Source organism: Acipenser ruthenus, chromosome 4 (genome assembly GCF_902713425.1).
Source record: "Acipenser ruthenus chromosome 4, fAciRut3.2 maternal haplotype, whole genome shotgun sequence".
In the NCBI taxonomy this organism is placed as follows: domain Eukaryota; kingdom Metazoa; phylum Chordata; class Actinopteri; order Acipenseriformes; family Acipenseridae; genus Acipenser; species Acipenser ruthenus.
Genome location: NC_081192.1, coordinates 47933230 through 47943140, shown reverse-complemented (window position 1 = coordinate 47943140; position 9911 = coordinate 47933230). Strand labels below are relative to the sequence as shown.

The 9911-nt window shown below is 36.4% G+C and overlaps 1 pseudogene; it reads left to right on the top strand.

Moving 5' to 3' along the window:
* Positions 1 to 1785: 1785 nt before the first annotated feature.
* Positions 1786 to 9860, top strand: LOC117400030 (oxidative stress-induced growth inhibitor 2-like; annotated as a pseudogene).
* The last annotated feature ends 51 nt before the right edge of the window (positions 9861 to 9911 follow it).

Below are 9911 nucleotides of genomic sequence, written 5' to 3'. Positions count from 1 at the left end.
ATTGCACTTACTCAAATATTGTCTTTTAATGTAGTCTGTGAATAAGGTCTTGACATATGTAACAAGCTAGACCAGTGTCTTTAAGCACCGCTATATATCGGCAGCAATACAAAGGGAAACTTGATCCAAAGTAGCTGATCACTAGATGGCGCTGGTTCTTATTTCTATAAAGACACATTTGTTACATATGTATATAGCAGGCAATATACATATGGAAGCACTTTAACACAGGGTTATTTATATATATATATATATATAACACTATAGGAACCAATCAGAATGACAGCAAAATCCATACAAAAGTAAAGTGAGAGTAAAAAAAAAAGTGAATTGAAGTGGTTTCTTTTTAATCACATGGTTGAGCTTTACCTGTTGCAGTATCGGTTTCTCTGCAACTAGGTTTCAAATAATGAACCCTGTTGGCTTTGTCCCAATATAGGAGGTAAAATCAATAAAGTATTATAGTTACATGTTACATGTAAAATAGTGAAAAACATTATACAAATTGAATTGTGACCTTGAGATTTTTAATACAATGGTACAGTTGTTCATTGTAATTTTTGACTGTATTATTGGTTGGGGTTAGATGACCCAGTTCTCTAGTTATCTATGCTGTTTTTGTTTCATGTACAGTAGCCTCCCCCCCTACAAACTGTCACCGTGCCAGATTTCCATTACATTAAAAAGAAAAAAGAAATAAACACCACTGGGAGGATCATTCAGCAAATCAGTTTGTGAGCACAGGGATTTGTTTCTGTTATGGCACAATGGGACAAATCATGAGTTTAAAAGATCTGAGTCTTGATAGATCAGATTACTTTGTTAAAGAGCACAGGGAGATGGCTGAGTTAATTAACTCCAGCACAGGAAGATAAACGGAGAGCCATGTGAATCAAAGACAGTGTTTTTGTGGTCATGGACAACAACAGACCAAGTAATTCAGTCACTGCCATAGGTCAGCAACTACTGAAAACAACAACGGGGATCAGAGGCCTCAAATGTGCTGATATAACCAATGTATTTAAAAAAGTATTTTTAATGGTATTTTAAATCATTTGAATGGTAAAGAATTGATGTACTGCATATGGTATAAGTCTTGCTGGGTAATCACTTTAATCTCAGTGTTACCATGGGAAGTGTTTTAGTGTAATCAGCCTTACGGTAGTTTAATAGTATAAAGTTGGGTCTGCCTGTTCCAGAAATGGACTCCGCTAGCTGACTGGGTTGAGGAATATAAATTCATGTCTGTCTGCTCCACAAATAAAGAGCCACTTTTCAGGCATAGCACACTAGTATTTCAGCATCAGCATTAGTACCCCAAGCTGGAATTTCCAAAAATAAGCTTTATTGTAACAAGTTCTCTGTACAGTCATTTATCTGACACTATTAGAAAGTAGGACAGTACCATTTATACCCACATATCTAAGGATCACTTTGTTATTTATGTTTTTTCTCTCACAATTTTACAGATATCATACATTAGGGAAAGATGATACTGTATATTTCTTACTAAATACCTTTCTTATCATTTGATACATACAACTGTCCGGTCGTACCCAAATATTATCCATTTACTACCAATACAGAATGATTGCATGGAACTTTTGTTCTTCATTGTATCCCACAAAATGTGTTTTTGAAATGGTGACTGAATGTCACCAGAGGCTCCAAACATTACCTTTATCTGGGCCTGATTTATGGGATTTTAAGCATTGACTTTCTGCAGGAACACATAAATCCATCACAACTGCAGCAGAAGAATGGTTGGGTCACTTTACCCATTAAGGATTATAAACGATATATCTATACAGTATCGGAGCTTGCATTCTTGTGCACACAGGGTCAAAGTCCAAAGACAGGGAAGCTTATTGGATCATTATTTCACAGTTCCAGCTCTGGCTGCCACAATGCTCCTCCTGGAAGAAACCTCTCTGCCTGGGGACCTGCCAGTTGTCATTATTGGCGAGTGTGGTGTTGGTGTTGTTTCATCTGCAATATAAACAGGCTCTCTGGGACTTGCATTTGTGTTTTAAAACATCAAGTATTACCTTACCTGCACAACATGACCTCATGCATTTGAGGCTGTAGTTATTAATTACAGCTTCTAACATGCTTGCAGAATGAACAACTGTGTGGGAGTTGCCAGAGGAGACTCATTACCTGTAAACAGTACATAACATCTCTATTTCTTTATTTTTATTGTTTCTAGGAACTCTTCTAAAGTCTATTTAAGGTGCTTCAGGTAAAACAACATAAGCTGGTGCATACAATTAACGTGCATATTGTTTCTTCTCAAGGCAATGGTCCATCAGGAATAGGCTTATCTTACTTGCTGTCTGGGTACCGGCCCTATTTAGCTGCAGGAGCTGTGCATCCAAACCCTATTCTCTTGAGTAAACTTGAAGAAGCTAAACATCTTTCTATTATTGATCAGGTAAGATATAAATATATTTATAAAGAACAAAAATTGCAGTAAAACTTTACAGGAAAAATTCCATTCTAACTTTCACCATGACATATTAATTAATAACAAAAACTGCATTTAAGTTATGTAGAATACATGTCAATGGTCTGAACTTCAGCAAGACATAATCACGATAATACGCAATAACAATACCCACCACAGTAAGTTATATTAATACCTTGTTTCAGAAACAATTATTGATAACTATATGTAGACATGATTCCCTAATAGAACCATTACCATCCATTACCCCTGGGGTTGTTGCCTGAATAGGATACAGTAAAGTTTTCCGTTTTTACTAAATACAAATAAAACAAAAAATACTATTTTAACAACAGTGGCAGGTATTGAGCTGATTTGCTCATTGAAACAAGAGGAAGTTTGCTTAACTGGCTGGATTTACTTCTTAAGTACAGTATGTACCATAAATTTAAGTAAGCTACATTCATGTGGACAGGTCCTATCCTGCCTCCTCCTCTCATGAAAGTACTTGCTTCACTGTCATGTCCAGGGCCAACGAAAATTAAAGATATAAATAAAGTGACACCACAGACATCGCTATCCTGGTATACTGACAGCAGCCTCTAATACACTTACAGTAAATATCAAAGGATATATTCAGAAAGAAACATGATATGATAAAAATAATGATTCGAACGGAATCTCGGCACAAAATACAAAACACACTGTTCTCGGTGACAACTCCTATAGTGACACAAAGGACAGGGGGCTCAACTGGCAACCTACTACTAGCAAGCTTGAAATAGAAAAATCAAATGAGCTCAATTATACCAGAATAGGGATCAATACTTATCAATGCAGCCAGTGTTGTTTATGCTGATAGTGTTTATTGTGACGTGCCTCCTCAACTCAACATTTACATTTTCAGCCCACCATATTATCTCATATCCATTGTTTCTTCGTTTTTGAAAAATATTTAGAATACAACCTGCTAGTTTAAAAAACCCAATTAAGCACTAGTATTGAAATCCTGCCGTAGTATTTTGCAACACTTGTCACACCGATGTTTTATTTGTTAAAACATGTTGCTGAATTTAACATTAATCACCAACTCACCTGTACAACTATTTAATAATTCATTCACTATTGTAACAGCAAACACATATTTCAACTGCATTTGGACAGCTAATAATATTGACAGCTGTAAGGGTTGGATAGTGATACACAGATCTGGAGAATCTGCCAGCACTCCCCCAGTTTTTAGGCAGATAAAATGTGGTTAAATCAATCAACAAATCTTTTAACATCTCTGCGTGTTGTTATATATATATATATATATATATATATATATATATATATATATATATATATATATATATATATATATATATATATATATATATATATATATATATATATATATAATATATATAATTTACTACACTGTCTTCAACAGCTCGATAAAGTTGATCTCCTAACTAGCAGTGTCTGATTCAGGATTTAGAATACCTCAGTGAAGGCTTGGAGGGCCGGTCGTCCAATCCTGTGGCTGTGCTCTTTGACACACTCCTGCACCCAAACGTTGACTTTGGATACGAGTACCCGTCAGTCCTGCAGTGGAGACTGGAGAAACAGCAACACATCCCTCACCTGGTGCTGGGGAAAGGTACTCCCGGAGAAGCCTGGCATGCGAGTGCTCCGACTTCCTGTTCCATGAATAGTGACTAAAGTATTAAGATGTCCCTTTTCTTTATGAGAACTAGACACAACCTTGTTTTATGTAGCCAGGGAAACATGCTAGAATGTTTTCATATAACTGCACTGAAGCAACCAGCATGTAGGCCCTAGTGTAGTTCCAGACCCCAAATTGTGAATCCGATCAGCAGGAAACTTTTGAAGCAATGTCCACAATTTCTCACTGAGAACAGAGAAATGGGAATCATAAAACAAGACTGGATTTTAATCCAACCCCTTAGTAGATAGAAATCGTCAGAATTGCATTTGTTACAGCTGTAATGTAACAATTCTCTGTTTGCAGGCAATGGAAGGTTCCATGTTGACCATTAGTCTGGGTATCTGGATGGAGCTCCCTGGCTTCAACTACAGAGACCTTACACAAGGAAAACAAAGGTACAGTAGCTGTTACACAGTTATAACCCTTCATGAGCTTTTAACTTTTTGACTGTAATGTACAAAGAATGTTACTGGTGCCTGCTATGCCACGGTACAAATTGCATTTCTTAATCACTGTTAAAGTATTTTACATGCACATAATATCAAACTATTGTTAAAATGTATGAGAAAACACTACGGAACAGTGATAAAATACACATTTTGGATTTCAGAAACAGCAGCTGCTGAAGAGTTTTTCACACTGTACCTGTGTATGTTTTGTATCTTGAGTTTCAGAAACAGACTTGTCAAAACAACCTGTTAAAGCATTTCATACATTTATACAGTCATCAGTCTGTTGCTACCTGCTAAAAATACATACCCAGATGTAGCATTGCATTTCCATCTGAAATATGCCTTAACTGAAACAGAATTGTAATGCCAAGTAGGTTACAGGTCTGTTAAAACTGGATGGTACATTTTTCAGGGGAGGGAGAAGAAAGGCAGAGGGCTTGTGGTCCCCTTAAGCCCCCAGCAAGCAGTAGAATCTTATTATTGTATTCTGACTGACAACACTTTTCATATTATTATTATTACTGTTCTAATTATTATTTATTTATTTGGTGTTACCATGCAATATTATATTTAAATATATTGTACAGTAAGTGCAAATAATACTACTAAATTGTACTACTACTTACACAAAGAATTGTGAGGGTCTGGAACCAACTCCCCAGTAATGTTGTTGAAGCTGACACCTGGTATCCTTCAAGAAGCTGCTTGATGAGATTCTGGGATCAATAAGCTACTAACAACCACACGATCAAGATGGGCTGAATGGCCAACTCTCATTTGTAAACTTTTTTTATGTTCTTATGTTCTAAATTACAATATGAGCTACAAGTTAGGATTACAACAAGCTACATCTACAATGACATATTAGTAGTGCAATAGTGCAAGGATGGTGCATCAGCTGAGGATCCAGTAATGTGATTGTGGCAGAGCAGGGCTCTGCCCTTGTAAATATTGGCAGGGATGGGGTTAAATTCTCCTCCCTGCCCAGGTTTGTTGTGTCAGGTGGAAATAATTAACAATCAATTAGTGCCCAGCCACCTGACATAAAAGGAGGCCTCAGCCCCTCAGTAGGGAGAGGTAGCTGAGGAAGCAAGGGTGTTTTTCTTTGTGTGCTGGGTTTTTGTTCATTTTGCAATCCAGTGAAGGCAAAGCTCAGCCTGGAAGCCTTATTTTTGTAAGTTTCATTTTGTGTTTATTGTCTGTGTTTTAGAAACCTTTTGTTTGGCCCTTGTGCCTGTTTATTTTGTGCTTTCTATATAAGAAGTATTTTTGTTTGAACTGCAGTCTGTCTCTGGGCCTCTTGCGCCATCTTGTCACAGTGATGCTTAGGTTTGGCAAGTCCAGTGCATAGAGGTCGATCAGGAGATCTACTAGTGCAGTCTAAACAGGTTTTAATCCAGTTCGGCTATTAGACGTATTTTCTCCACTAGCCAACAGAGAAAAGAAAACAGTAGACCGTCATAGTTTATTCTAATAAAAGTAACAGTGAAATCTAATAGCATTTCGATTTCAAGACCATGTCACTAACATACTTTGCATACAACATTTTCTAAACATAGTTGTTAAAGCAGGAGAAAGGCAGGTACAAAACCAAGCACATCCTATCGACTTCATTTGCTAAACTTAAATAAATGACCAACAAAATAATTATATACCGTACAGGCAAAAAGAGTGAACAAGTTGTGTCTGCACTGGGGAAGGGCTAAAATAATATAAATACGACTTCCAACAAACACTAACAGATGCTACAGGTGTAGTGTTAGAAAGTGATACATTGTCAGAATAAGGTACACGTGCCAAAACTTGACCCCTGTAATGTCAGAAAGTGGTATAGGTCACATTGTGATCTGGTAGGTGTTTTCCTGTTGTCAAACAGAGGTACATTTACCATTAATTATGCAAACTGGAAACAATTTCTCTAAAAATAAAAAACAATTCACGCCGAACAAGACAAAATGAGAAGTCCACCGCAAAGTTGCACAAATGAAAAAAATGTACAAGACCCAATGTATTGCATATGATAAATATTCACATACTATTTTCTTAGTGGTGGAAAAATATGATAAATTCAATTAAAAAGACCAAAAACAGCATAATGTACCAGATTTGAATGGGCGCTTCCCTGCTTTCTTAGTGGAAGTTGTTTAGGCATGCGTGAGCAAGCGCAGTGCGCTGCGTACCACTTTTTACCGCTTACCTGAAAATAACACTACACCGGTGTAACAGTTGCATTGGGCATACAAGCACAGTGTCTTCTGGCAATAGCAGTTTATCTGGTACACGCTGAAAGGTGTTTCCAATAAGCAGAAAACTACAACTCCCATAATCCACGCAGCCAACAACGCTGGCTTTGATTAAATTTAGTTTAATGGGACTAAAGAGTACAGAGATTTTCCACGCTATCAAGCAGTGATGCAGTTTATTTTCTGTCTTGGATGTTTGTTTTTTTCATTTTCCTACTGTTTGATGGATTTCTTTTTTTTTTTCTAGTCAAAATGTTCTTCCAGCATATCAGTAAAGCTATTCTTCAGATGTCATCTGCCATTGCTAGTACTTTACTGTGTGTTTATAACGGAGACTTGTCTCCTCCTCTGAAAAAAAAAAAAAAAAAACCCTCTCTGGGCTCCTCCAATTAAAACCTGTGCTCTGATCACGTGATCTGCTACTTCTAGAAGTATTGTGGTTATTAGCAGTTAGAAGTTTATAGCGTAGACTTGCCAGAACTGCTGTTAATATAGGAATGTTGAACCTAGGGTTTTGGTTAAAATTTTTTAAAAAATTCTTGCATTTTATTAATTTATATATAGATAGATATGGATATGGTATTCAACAGGGACTTAAATCATAATAGTAAAACATGAAACCTGTATTTAAATTGTCTATCCTAACCGTTTTGCCTTAGTCATAAACCATAAATCAAAAATAAATATTTTGTCATGAAGCCATTCTCATAGAGCAATAGTACAATAGGTCAGATGAGTCAATAGGTCAGATACTAATTCAGTAAAGCTTTTTTTAGACAAGATTGAGATTTAGGGCATTGCCGGTTGTGTAAGAATGAAAATAGAGTAATTAAAAAAAAAAACAAAAAAAAAACACACAGAATAGATTACTTATTTAGTAAAACAATTTCAATTACTGGGTATTTGAAAGAACATATGAAAATCAGGTTTTAAAACACTGTACTGTACGGGTTATTTGGATCAATAATTATTCATGTATTAGCAAACCAACATTCCTTGTAAACCTGTGAACTTTTGTTAGGAGACATGATAAATATGTGTAATTATTTAAAGGATAATCCCTTCTTGCTTCATTTTGTAGAAATGTAATCAATGACAGAGCAACTCCAGAGGAAATCTCATCTTACTACACAAACTATGTAAAGCTGATGGGTCTCCAGAAGAACTTTGTGAACACCACCTATGTCACCTCTATCCTGAAACCTCGAGGTCAGGAGGAAGAAATTGATAATGAAGGGAGAGAAGCAGTCGAGTCCAAACTGCAATTGGCAGACAAAGAGAATGGTCCAACAGAGTTCTCTCAGAACACCTGGGAAGTGAGAGGCTATCAGAGTTCAAGATGGTTCACACATGCCTTTCTGCTTTTGTGCTGAGAATGTGGTCCTTGCAACAGGGGCATCTGATTCTCCCACCAGGCTGGATGTAGCAGGGGAAGACTTACCTTTTGTATCCCACTGCATCTCTGACTTGGGAGCTGCCATTAGCAAAGAAAGTCTAAGCCAGTCTTCTGATCCATTGTTGATTGTTGGGGCAGTGCAGCAGATGCAGTATTATGTGCCTACAACAATAACATCTCTATCCTTCAGGCTTTTCGAAAACCGGTGGATGACCCCAGCTTGATCTTCAAACAGCTTCCAGAGATGCTCTATCCAGAATACCACAAGGTCTACCACATGATGTGCACGCAGTCTCCTGCTGCCGCTTCCAGCTTATTTCCAGACTACAGCAGCTTCCCTGAACACTGTGTGGTCTGATTTCAATCCGACATGAAGTGTGTCCTTCAAAGTGCCAATAGTTTTCAGGTGTTAAAGATCTCTATGGCCTTAGTGCTGATCGGCACCCATCCCAACCTGTTTTTCATGAAAGATCAAGGGAAATACCTGGGCCTCGACCCCAACAAGGCAATCTCTTGTAAACATAATCCCTTAGACATTCATCCTTACATGTTTGAGTGCACAAGAGAGACAAATCTTTTCTCAATGGGCCCACTGATTGGGGCTAATTTTGTATGCTTTCTTAAAGGAGGTGCATTGGGAATCGCAAGTTGTTTGGTAAAAAGGCTTAAGAAGAAGGGGAGGTTGATTGCAGATGGGGGAGGTGGGGGTGGAAAAGCCTAAGGGCATTTGCACTCTTGTCTACTCGTGGCATACTTGATCACAGTCAACTGCAGCGACGTAATGTTCTTGCACTCAGCGATACAAGCTATACTATATTTTATAACACTTTTACATTTTTTTTTTTTTTTTTAAATTGTTCACCGACTTAAAATAATGGGGACAAATGCACTAAAACATGTTAATCTTCAGCTGCTATTTAAAAAAAAAAAATTACATGAAAAGTGCCATTTTCAAATACATTTACTTGATCATTTCAAAGATGTATGGGAACCAAACCATAATGTAATTGCTACGGTATGTTATTGAAGAAATTATATTTGTTTAACATGTATCACTGAACAGTTTAATATCTAAATTGTAAAAAATAAAACTGAAAATATAGGGTGCCAAAAACGAACTATTTGGAAATACAAAAAAAATAAGTTTGCTTTCAATTCTGGATATTTGATTGATTTACATGCTTAACAGAAGTCTATAAACCTGGTCTGTGCCATAACAATATAAAACAAGCATGTCATGTTGGTGTTTTAATATCTTTAAAAAAAAAAAAAAAAAACACTTGAAAAAGGGTGGTCACACCAAATATGGATTTGATTTAGATTTTTCTTCTGTTCACTCACTTTGCATTTAGTTAATTGATAAATATAATCTATTAACATGTCTATTTTTGAAAGCATTCTTACTTTACAGCATTTTTTCACACCTGCCTAAAACTTTTGCACAGTACTGTATATTTAAACTAAATAAAATACATAAATTTTGATGATTTGATATAATTAACAAAATTAAGTTGAATATACATGTATAATGCCTCCTTTCCTACATCCATAGCATTTTGCTTCATTTAATCCAAAAAGTAGTTTGTTCCAACATTATTTTAAGAAAAAAATCTACATACCCAAAAAGGTTTTACTTGTAGAGGTGTGCCATTTGTCCATG